The sequence below is a fragment of the Haliotis rufescens genome, unplaced genomic scaffold (assembly GCF_023055435.1).
Source record: "Haliotis rufescens isolate VD_foot unplaced genomic scaffold, xgHalRufe1.0.p SCAF_15, whole genome shotgun sequence".
NCBI lineage: Eukaryota > Metazoa > Mollusca > Gastropoda > Lepetellida > Haliotidae > Haliotis > Haliotis rufescens.
Genome location: NW_025963835.1, coordinates 17922213 through 17935225, shown reverse-complemented (window position 1 = coordinate 17935225; position 13013 = coordinate 17922213). Strand labels below are relative to the sequence as shown.

Below are 13013 nucleotides of genomic sequence, written 5' to 3'. Positions count from 1 at the left end.
AAGTCACTTATTCCGAGCTGCTGATTAAGCTCGCAGACCTTGCAGTCAAAACATGGGTCATCAGTCTGCCGGAGTGTAAGCTTGACATAAAGCTCGTTACACTCTGTAACGACAGCCTCGCCATATAAGGAACTTAACATGTGCTTCACATTAAATATTCAAGATTCAAGTTACTAAATTATGAGGCAAAGACTTAGGATGATTAAATTAGCAATACAACACCGCGTTATATATGGACAAAGGTGTACCTGCATGGTTCCTACAAACTTGAGTCACCAAGTTTAAAGTCTTTTTAAGGCAAGATAACATTTTTGAAGGCCATGTGCTATCAAACAAGCTCACTAGGACATTCTTACTTTATTTCATTTTCAGAATGTCTCGAGTTGTATATCCAAATACACTATCAAAATATCCAACTCCACACATAAGTGTTTCAAGACTATTTACCAACTGACAGTGGAGCAATCCAATGTGAAGTGCATCATCATGTTATGTAACTATTTAACGGCCTCAGAAATTCATGTTTTTTTAAAAGACTAGTCTAGATGACAAAGTGAGTGAGTGAGTGAGTGAGTATGGTTTGACGCCGCTTTTAGCAATATTCCAGCAATATCACGGCGGGGGACACCAGAAATGGGCTTCACACATTGTACCCATGTCGGGAATCGAACCCGGGTCTTCGGCGTGACAAGCGAATGCTTTAACCACAAGGCTACCCAACGGCCCCTTCTAGATGACGAAGAGAAACCTTGTTTGAAGTACCTCAGAGCCCGTAGCTAGTCCTACTGGACTGAATCAGAAATGTTACCATGTTTACATTTTCTGTTTTTTTTTATTCAGTTCCAATTTGTTGCAAAATTGAGGGACGGTTGAGCGTTTGCTCTTCAAGACAAAGGCACAGGTTCAATTCCCCACATAGGTGCAATGTGTAAAACCCAATTCTGGTGTTCCCCATCATGATATTGCTGGAATACTTCTAAAAGCGATGTAAAATCCAACTCACTGTAGCAAAATTGAAGCTTTGATTTGTTGGTTGTTGAACGCCACACTCAGCATTGTTCCAGCTATATTACGGCGGTCTGTAAATAATTGACTCTGGACCAAACAATCCAGTGATTGACATCATGAACATCGATCAACTCATTTAGGATATGACATCATGCATCAACCAGCGAGGCTGACCACCCGATCCCGTTAGTCTTTGAGATCTGGTTCAGAATTATAGCCCTCAAATATTACTAGTCAATGAGGACTACCATCATTGGATCTTTACTTGTCCTCAGGACCAGGGAAGATCCGGGTTAGAATAGATCTAAAGCAAAGGCGACTTCTTGGTGTTAGAGGAGACTAACAGGATTGGGTGGTCAGACTCGCTGACTTGGTTGATGCATGATGTCATACTAAATGAGTTGATCGATGTTCATGATGTCAATCACTGGATTGTTTGGTCCAGACTCGATTATTTACAGACCGCCGTCATATAGCTGGAAAATTGCTGAGAGTGGTGTAAAACAACAAACAAACAGAAAAACAGACAGACAAACTTGTCCTCAGAACAATTCAGTAGTCTCAGGCTAGCAGACCAGCCTGAACTTCAAAGGCTGGCTTAACAATGATACCAGGGTTCAAAATGAACCAAAGTCTGTAGTCCAAGACTAGTAAATTCAGGAAGGACAAGTGACAGGTTCAACTAGTGTATATAAAATATAATATCTAATATGGCAACGGTTGCCAAATTCAAAGCCTTTTCATGGTATTTGAACAAAGTCAAGGCCTGCTGAAGGTGAGACAACAGAAGGTGTGAACCTCGGGATAATGGAAAACACAATGACTGAACTCTGAACCTTACAAACAAAGCAGATTCACTGACAACAAAAGATCAGGGTTTTACACGACACATGAATGCTGCGATTGGATGCAGAAAAAGAAAAAGAAACTGTGTTCTCCGGGACGCACAATAATATTTATTGTACCTCCAACGCATCAAGGAGTTATTGGTGTATGTCACGTCATCCATCTATCATGACCACTGTCCACATGATCACTGATTCATTCCAGGCTCTGAAGTAATTATTTAAATGTACAGTACACTACACCATTTAATTACTTTACAGGACCCTCATATTTCTGCAAGGACCTTCAAAATTAATTATTGGGGGTCCCCTGGACCCCGAGTCTTGTAAGTCAAGGTGAAACCCTGAAAAGATACAGACTGAATGTGACAGCATGTTGGAATGGATCTCACAAAATATAGTGCAGTGTTGAACTAAGTAAGGGGTCCTTAGAAGAATAGGTCTTCAGCAACCCATGCTTGTCGTAAAAGGCGATTATGAATCGGGTGGTCAGGCTCACTGACTTGGTTGATGCATGTCGTCGTATCCCCTTTGTTTGGATCGATGCTCATGATGTCAATCACTCGATTGCCAGGTCCAGACTCAATTATTTACAGACCGCCGTCATACAGCTGGAATATTGCTGAGTGTGGCGTTAAACAACAAACAAACAAAACAATACGTGGCTTATTAAAAATATCCAAGTCCTAGCATCTTTTTTCCATTCTTCCTAACTCTGCTTATCTGGAGCTGTGACCACCTTACTCTCCTTGTAGTAAGTTCTCCTCCTGACTGGGGCGGTCGGGTAGCCTAGTGGTTAAAGCGTTCACTTGCAACGCCGAAGGCCCGGGTTCGATTCCCGACATGGATACAATGTGTGAAGCCCATTTCTGGAGTCCACTGCCATGATATTGCTGGAATATTGCTAAAAGCGACTAGTAGCTGATGTTGCAGGTTGATTATTTTTTCAGGCTTAAAAGACTCGCCCTGAAGGGATTCTGAGTCATAATGGATCCCTAGCAACCGATGCTGGTAGTAAGAGGTGACCAAATGGACTGGGTGGTCGGACTCTGTGACTTTGTTGATAGCGTGTCATCGTACCCTTACAGTGTGGACCATTGCTCACAAAACTGGATTATCTGGTCCAGACTCTATTATTGACCGACGGCCGTCATGTAGCTGGAATAATGCTGAGTGCGGTGTTGAACAAAGACTGGACTCCTTCAGCCCTTGTAACTAATTCTGATTTCTCTCCTCCTGAAGTTAAACTAACATTACTATATTCGCGGTAATAAGCTCCCCTGGCTTCTAGAAAAATTGACACAGCAGGCCCTTATTAAAACCATAGACATAGATGTAAATTTGTTTTCATTGATCAACATATTTTTTAACAAACTTTGTTCAAAGTCGGTGAAACTAAAACTGTTTCGATGATAGTCAGTTGACAATCATAACAAGAGGAATCTAAGACATGTCCTCAAAGTATTTCACAACAACTGGAGGCTATTTCCTGTTTCATTCAGCAGTTGACAAGAGTATCCAAGATTGGCTGTTATCGCTGGACACCGTGTTGCCTTATCATGCTTATGAATGCAGTTCTTGTTCCGGTGTTAGTTACAACCTCAACAGCTACAGAACTCATCATGATCGTAATTCACTTCCTTTACCATCGAACCACACAAAGGACTGTAAACACAGTCATCTTATAGTGAGTGAGTGAGTGAGTGAGTGAGTGAGTGAGTGAGTGAGTGAGTGAGTGAGTGAGTGAGTGTGATTTAATGTTGTGTAATGCCTCAGTAATATTTGAGCAAAGTACACACTGTACATAATCAAGTCTTGACTGGGCCAACAGGTCACTGCAAGCATTTGTTTGTTTGTTTACGTTGCACTCAGCAATATTCCAGCAATACCTGTCTGTAAATAATTGAGTCTGCACCAGACAATCCAGTGATTGACATCATGAATATTGATCTACACAAATGGGAAACAATTACACGTGACCAACCAAGTTACGGAACCTGACCACCCAATCACCTCTTACGACAAGCACAGGTTGATGAGGGCCTATATTCTTACCCAGAATTCCCACAGGTCTCTTCAACAATGGACAATGTATTTGGGGTGTAATAACACCCAAACAAGACTGAAGTCAAGCGACTGAACTGTCAGAACACCTCTCTATATTGTGATGAGCTCTGATGTCCAGCATGGGTACTTGGGACCTATTCTGATTCTGGAACCAAACTCGGTCTTCGGTGTGATATGTGCATGCTTTAACAACTAGGCCACCAAACGTTTCATTAATATTCATTACTAAAATGCACAGAAGTGCAGGGTTAGAAACTAACAGTTTTTGTCAACTAGTCCTTATAATGATAACATATAGCAAAACCCTTAAAATGGGCCAATTTCTACAAGTCTTTAGGAAGCCTTTACTATTGGGCAGTTTGGTAAGGACAATAGGACCAGTGCCAATTTCTAACGCTGAAGTGTCTTGTTTAAAGGTCTGGCTTTCTTCACTTCTATGCAAGATTCCCACCCAGTGGCTATCTCAATAATCACATTCCATGGAAACAACCTGCTACAGCAGATAAATACACATTATCTTGCAATTTCCCGATCAAGTTTAGGGATGAATCTTACATGCATGTTTCTCTTCTCTGATAGGGGGAACGGGTGGCCCAGTCGTCTAAGGCACCGCAATTCGCTGTGCAGAGTTGTGTCCCTTGGGCCCCAGAAACCTATGATTGTGGGTTCGAATCCCAGTTCGCCCCGATTATGTTTCTAGGTTTCTCGGCACCATACCCGTGCTCGTGGGTTTCACCGAACTGGTATACGTCTAAGACCTGCATCACTTGGGGCTTTCCTCCCTGTTAAAAGCAGCATTAAACCCAACTCACTCACTCTTCTCTGATAAATCATGGCACCTTTTATATTTATATTGATGATGCAATTTGAGATTTATCTAGGATTCCAAGTGCCGGTCGCAAGTAAACATTGAAGAAAATAAAAATCACTATTTTGCTCCAAATTTGGAATATTTATATTTTCTCGTAAAATGAAAAGAAAAGGGAATCAAATCGGGAATTTATACTTACACACTGCAGACTTGGTGCTACATATATTTTATACTGACACGCTACAGACTTGGTGCTAAATAATGGCCTCTAAAGAAGTCTAGATAAATCCCTGGGTTGGAGTTATATATGCTCATATTTGTCAGAAAAGGAGAGACAGGTGCTATATTGAGGTTTGTTTGACTGGCTCTCATTATCTGAAGCAATGAAATCCATGAAACAAAAAAATATTTGTTTGTGCCACTGTTAAGTTTGTTGTTTAACACTGCACCCAGCAATATTCAAGCTATTTGACAGGGGTGGGGTGTGGAGTGGGTGGTGAGAGGTGTCCGTAAATAATCAAGTTGGGTCCAGACAATGCAGTGATTGTGAGCAATGATCCATGTAGTTAGGGTAGTAGTTAGGCCATCAACCACGTCACCAAGCCTGGCCACCTGATCCATTAAAAAGCCTCTTGCAACAACCACAGGACTGATTTTAAACCTGAATTCCCCCAGTCAAGTAAAAGTGTTAACTCCTGTTATTTGTTTGTTTTTAACGCCGCACTCAGCACTATTCAAGCCATATGACGGCGGTCTGTAAGTAATAGAGTCTGGACCAGACCATCCAGCGATTGACATCATGAGTATCGATCCACGCAATTGGGACACAATGACATGCATCGAGACAGCGAACCTGACCACCTGATACCATTAGTTGCCTCTTACGACAAGCATAGTCACCTTTTACAGCAAGCATGGGTTGCTGAAGACCTATTCTAGTCCGGATCTTCACAGGTCTAAATACTGTTAATGTGTATTGACCATAAATCTTGTATATTGAGCATATATCATGTATACTGACAATATGTCAAGTATATTGGCCATATATCATGCCCTGACTAAACAAGTGCCACAAGACTGGACTGTCTGGCCCTGAGTGTGGACGAGCTCCCAGCTTCACCTGTCTGTGGACTACACACACACAGAGCAGACATCCATCAGGTGGAAGGTGTGCCAGCTCAGTGAGTGCTCCCAGTGTAACACCAGCATGTTATCTCAGGGTGATAACACCTTTAATGACAGAGCCGCACTCAATGTCATTAAAATCAGATCGTTTACTCCAATCCGATCCCTTTCTGTGTGAAGATCTGAGGATACATGCGAAGGTGGTCATGTTAAGTGTTCTTAATCAGTCAATCGGCTTCAAAATTCTCGGTACAAGAGAGTGAAGCAGTCCATCAAGCATATCTGACCTCGAAAAAGAATACAATTGGGGAGTTCTGAATGCAAACAGATAAAGCTCCGCTGTTACATTGTTACATCATATTTTGTATTTTATACACCCTGTTGTTTCTGAGCGCTTTGACATCTACGCCCAAAAGGGTGGACTGTCGAGGGTACATTTGTGTTCAGTAGCATTTTTCTTTTGCTACAATCTCAATTTCCAAAATAAAGGTGGTAAAGAAACGAATCGTTTCAGAAAATTGACATCTGATTGGCTCAAGAACCCACTCTTCTGTCAAATGATTGTGCAGTCCAGACGCAATTTCCAATGTAAGCTTTCCTCAGATTTTCATGCAAAAATGTATCACATTGGAGCAAAAGATATGATTTAATGAGATTGGCACTGCACTGCTCACCCAAATGGAGCCTCAGTTCATGACAATTAATGTGTCAACAAGTTTCATTCAATTTGTTTATCTTCAAACTTATAGTTTATGATGCAGATCTGCAAAATATGCAGACAGACAGACAGACATGTGACTTTCAGTCTGGTAAGCGAAACATATATTTGACTATTGGTCTTGTTCATGACCTCATCCACTCAAAAGCTTTCTCTTCAATCAACTTGGGACTTCAATCTGAAGAGAATTTTGTTAATTCAGCTTGACTAGAAATTCTACTGGTTAATAAATTCATCTTCAACAACACTACAGCAGTCTGAAAATTGGTCATGTCTTTTATGTTTGTTTGTTTTTCCAGTTTACTCTCAGGCCCAGCCTATGTCAGAGTCTGGTTCTTATTTGAAACCATCCCTGCTTAGTTTAGTAAAAGTCATGTATTCAAATGCAGAGCGGAGAAATCATTTGCTGACCTGGGTACCGTTGTACAAAGCGATCTTAGCGCTAAGGTGATCGTAACTCCCATACCGTGACATAGACTTACGATAGTTGTAGCGCTAAGGTTGTTTTGAACAACGACACCCTGGTCGTTGTTTGGGCGCTGTCTGTATTCCAAAACCTTACCCTAAGACACACCATTGTTTGCACCCAGCTCGTATTAAAAATTCTTACCCTTTACAAAGACCTTGCCCTTCTTTGGACCCAACTCTTATTTAAATCCTTCCCCTTTACAAAGACCCAGCTCTTCTTTGGGCCCAGCTCCTATTTAAATCCTTCCCCTTTACAAAGACCAAGCTCTTCTTTGGGCCCAGCTCCTATTTAAATCCTTCCCCTTTACAAAGACCAAGCTCTTCTTTGGGCCCAGCTCCTATTTAAATCCTTCCCCTTTACAAAGACCAAGCTCTTCTTTGGGCCCAGCTCCTATTTAAATCCTTCCCCTTTACAAAGACCCAGCTCTTCTTTTGGCCCAGCTTCTATTTAAATCCTTCCCCTTTACAAAGACCCAGCCCTTCTTTGGACCCAACTCCTATATAAATCCTTCCCCTTTACAAAGACCCAGCTCTTCTTTTGGCCCAGCTTCTATTTAAATCCTTCCCCTTTACAAAGACCCAGCTCTTCTTATGGGCCAGCTCCTATTTAAATCCTTCCCCTTTACAAAGACCCAGCTTTTCTGTAGGGCCAGCTCTTATTTAAATCCTTACTCTTTACTGAGTCGCAGCTTTTCTTTAGGCCCAGCTCTTATTTAAATCCTTCCCCTTTACAAAGACCCAGCTCTTACTTTGGGCCCAGTTCATTTAAAAACCTGACCCCCTGGTACTATCAATCTCGTAATAGAGGAAATACAGTAATCCATCTCTCTAAACTAGTACCAGCTAGCCTGTCAACTCCACTCTGGTTCAGGAAGTAGCTGTTGCATAAACACCACCTCTTATCTCCAACCATAAGATTACATCTTAATCCCATGATACATCACTGTTAGGTGGGTGAAATTATTTATTCTGAAGCTGACTAACCCCAGCATTCCTCGGTGCCTGCTGATTTTCATCATGGTCAGAGACAAAGAAAGAAAGCCATTATAGACTTTAATACCTGCTAAATTAAACAATTCCCACATACACGCTAGACTAAACACCTAGCGCCATGAATGTACGAGGAGGTGTACTTCCCATACATAAATATTTTACACAATGACTTCAACCTGATGCAATGGCTCCCTTCTGTCAGCTCCAAGCCATTTGTAGTGAAGCGAATGTTAGAAGGGAAAACCCCCAAACAATAACCATAAATGCATACGGTAGTTATATTCAGCCATATACACAGACAGGCCAACCACAAATTGAGGCAGTTAGGAATATTTGGGATAATTGGGATCAAACGTTATAAAACTAGGACTGGTCGGCTCAGTCAGAATAATGTGTCGGAGTGTTAATATTTAACTAAAGCACATTGAGGAGAACACAATATAAGCTGCCTGTTAGGCACAAGGAAATCTGTATTCACATTACCATCTGGGTACTACCGGGTACCCATTTGTTGCTGGTGAACAGAGTCAAATCTAGAAAAATTAGTCAATTGCCAAAGGACATGTTTTATCACATGTATTTGATTCTCATGATTGTTCGGGGGCGGTGGGGTAGCCTAGTGGTTAAAGCATTCGCTTGTCACGCCAAAGACCCAGGTTTCATTTCCCACATTGGTACAATGTCTGAAACCCATATTCCGGTGTCCCCCGCCATGATGTTACTGGAATATTCCTAAAAGCAGTGTAAAACCATCCTCACGCACTCACTCACGATCATTCGGTTGGGATGGTCCAATATCAATGAAGACTAACAACCAATTCCAAACACAAATCAAGGATTTATCTAGACCTGCTCCGAGGCTGATAATTAGCCTAAATCTGAAGCAAATATGTCAGTAAAAATTCCTAAATTGGAATAAAATGTTGTCAAATTATGATATTATAGTTATAACTGATGTAATTCCTTTGTAGAGGTGACAGGAAGACCAACAAACATGGAAAGGCTTTAATGTTTAGTTTGACAATACCCCTGAATTTAAGAAAATATGGACTTTCAAGAAAGTTGCAATTTTGAAAAAGAATTGTTTTTTCCCATCTTATCGGCAAAGCGCACTTTGCTTAGAATCCTCAGATAAATCCCTGCTAATATTCATCATGCATGCAGCCAACCAATTCCCATCTCGGTTTCTCCGTACGAACATGATGCAATAGCTTTATCAGGATGAAATCTTCATCATATGAACAGATTGAACCCAAACCGGAAAGCGCTAATTTCAAGTTTTTCTATCCAATTTGGTGTCATTGAGGCGCGGAACACCCAAACCGTCTGTCCATCAACACCTGTCTTCAAGCAGAAGTGATACAACACCATGCACTTGAAGGATTTCCCCTCATAAGTTAATCACACTGACAGGTCTGGTAGTTTTTATCAGAGTCAAAATTTGGCGTAAATTAGCAACCAACAAAATACCTGCTAATCTCTTTGTGGATAGCCTATGAGTGAGTTGAAATTTAAATAAATAATTCAAATAATTCTGTCTAGCCAATCAGGCGTGGACAGTGAGCTCAACGATCCATGTCGCCAGGGCATGGTGACACACGATGAGGTCACACATCGTTACTGGGTACGCCACAGCTGCAATTAGTCAGACCTTGCATGGGTGACTGAAGATCTATTCAGACCCAACATCCTCACCAAAGCAGTGATATAATATAATGATGTTGTCTTCATCTGACTATACTGAACAAATAGAGTTGGGGATCATGGATATTTTTATGAAATGGTGCGCTCACTTTTCACTCCAAAATATATCTTAAAAAATATGCACGAAGCCTAGCTTTTTTTGTTCAGTGTATACATTTGTTTGTTGTTTAATGCTGCACTCAGCTGTATTCAAGCTATATGATGGCGGTCTATAGATAATCAAGTCTGGACCAGGCAATCCAGTGATTGACATCATGAACATCGATCCACGCAATTGGGATCGATGATACGCATCAACCAAGTCAGCGAGCCTGACCACCCAATCCTGTTAGTCGCCTTTTACAAGCATAGTCGGCTTTTACGGCAAGCATGGGTTGCTGAAGACCTATTCTACCCCGGATCTTCACGGGTCCAGTGTATGCAGATCAGATGTATAAATAAACTGTTCCATTAAAAGGAACATTCAATTTGTCTCTCAACTTTGGGTCAGGTCTTTCTACGTGAGGTTCATAACTTTCTATCTGTGACTGCGAGACTTGAGAACTCAAGCCTCGTAACGACCTTACCCTTGCTGCCACAGTTTCTTCTCACCATGTGACATGACCCAGTCCTTGTGACCATCTGGAGGAGCATTGTGTTCTTGTACCTACTTTTCAGTAATACTAGTGGCATCTTACACATGCTCAAGATGAGGTCAATGCCATATGTATGTCAGATGATAAGGTGGGGGGGTTAACGTCGATGTTCGTGCGTGCGTGCATGCATCTGCTTGTGTGTGTATCTGCTTGTGCATGTATCTGCTTGTACTAGTCTGGACTAATGCCGATTTTATAGTGCTAGACCACTGAGATACCATGCCTGAGTTTGACATAAATATCCCCCTCGGACACAGTATACTGACTCCAAGACAACCCGTTTTTGTTTTAGCCCCTTAATGCCGAGCGCCAGGCAGGGTAATAACAAGCACCATCTTTTAACGTCTTTTAGTGTCACACGGCTGGGGATCGAACCCCCAACCTTCCACTTTCCTGGAAGTTATGTAAGAGCGCTTCTTTACCTTTTTAAAGGTGCTACAACAAACCTTCAACCCCAGCTTTATACAGGTATATCCTTACGCTGCATAGGTCTTAGTCTCAGAAAATATACATAATTTTAATAGAAACACACAACTCCATTTAAATTGAAACGGAGCCCTGTGAGTGGTGAGATTTATAACCTGAACCTGTGGAAAATCTAGACTTGCTTCATTTAGGGCTATAGGATTACAGTAAGGGCAGGGCCGAAGGGAAAATAATGTAGTTCAGGGACTGTGAGACGGACTAAGGGGCAGGTTAGCGTTGTAGGAATGTGCACATTCTCCTTGAGACAGAAGCTGTGTGGGTGATGGAGAACGCACATGCGGGGAAGGGCAAGTCAGGTTTCCACCTCGCTGATAATGACAACAACATGTTGACAGGTGCTGGGGGTGAAGCCCCAGATGACTGCATGTAGTGGATCTTGTTGTCTAATGTGGGTGGAAAATAAACAACCCCAAGTGGATTTTGTGTCGAGTTATTCAAGCTCAAGGATACAGTTTGCACCAGCCCACCAGCCTGATAGCTCTTGTCTACCAGACCATTATGTAGACCACAGCCCCACATATGGGAGGCCTGTTCAGAGACCAATATTCTGACCCAAGTCTGCAGCGAATGTCAGTAACAATTCACAAATTTGAATTAAATTTATTTTCTTGTTATTATGGTCATAACTGAAGTTATTGCTTGTAGAGTTGGTTGGTTTGTTGTTTGTTGTGTTGTTGCACTCAGCAATATTCCAGCTATATGACGGTGGTCTGTAAATAATCGAGTCTGGACCATACAATCTAGTGATTAATATCATGAGCATCGATCCAAGCAATTGGGATCGATGACATGCATCAACCAAGTCAGCTAGCCTGACCACCCGATCCCGTTAGTCGCCTCTTGCTTGTAGAGGTAACCTGTATATCAATGTATATCACTGATAACAGGCCCAATTTAGTGGATGAGGCTTTCAATGCTTAGTTTTATAATATTGCATTGAAAACTATTTTACAATACTTCTGGATTAACAAACTAAAAAGAGGCGACTAACGGCATCGGGTGGTCAGGCTCACTGACTTTGTTGATGCATGTCATCGTATCCCAATTGCGTGGATCGAAGCTCATGGTGTCAATCACTGGATTGTATAGTCCATATTCGATTATTTACAGATCGCCATCATACAGCTGGAATATTGCTGAGTGCGGCGTTAAAGAACAAACAAACAAATCAAGATATGTATTGTATCAAGTGTGGTATCATAATTTAGGAATCTGTATGTGTGTCATTTGGCAAAAATGACCCATTTCATCACAACCACATCATGTGAGATATGCATTGTCTCACAAGCATTGAAGACCCAAATATCTGTCTGTGTCATGGGGAAACAGACACACAATGACGCAGACGCCAACTCATGATGAGTTCTACTTCCTTAGTAGTCATCCATCCTGGCGCTTGGTCTGCTGTTTGGTGTTTAAAGCCGCACTCAGTAATATTCAAGCTTTGTATTATCCTTTGGTTGTTTGTTGTTTAACGCCGCACTCAGAAAAATTCCAGCTATATGACGGCGGTCTGTAAAATAATCGAGTCTGGACCAGACAATCCAGTGATTGACATCATGAGCATCGGTCCACACCATCGCGGTACAGTGGGACAAGTCACCGAGCCTGACTGCCCACAGTTTTGGACGCCTCTTATGATCAACAAGTTGCTGGGGACCAATTCTAAAACCAGAATCTCTTAGGGGTGGCACCTGGATGGTATGTGGTCCTATGGATTACCTCTGGCCAGTGGTGACTGATCTACTCTGGGCGTCTGCCCTGATCACAGTACATCAAACAACGTGTACTGGAGCTGGTCTACAGTTTCACCATATGTTGGGGGTCTTGTATATTGTTTAATGTCACCCTCGGCAATATTCCAGCTATGACCGCATTGTAAATAATCAAGTCTGGACCCGAAAATCCAGTGATTGACATCATGAGCATCGGGATGCAATTGGGATTCGATGACATGCATCCATCAAGTCAGCGAGTCTGGCCACCCGATCCTACGAGTCGCCTCTTATGAGTGAGTGAGTATGATTTTACACTTCTTTCAGCAATATTCCAGCAATATCACGGCGAGGGACACCAGAAATGGGCTTCACACATTGTATCAATGTCGGGATTCGAACCCGGGTCTTCGGCGTGACGAGCGAACGCTTTAACCA

The 13013-nt window shown here is 42.0% G+C and overlaps 1 protein-coding gene across 4 annotated transcripts in view; it reads right to left on the bottom strand.

Annotated features, from left to right (window-relative positions):
• Positions 1-13013, bottom strand: part of LOC124138662 (septin-2-like) — a 145929-nt gene that overhangs the window by 86193 nt on the left and 46723 nt on the right. The window lies entirely within an intron of this gene.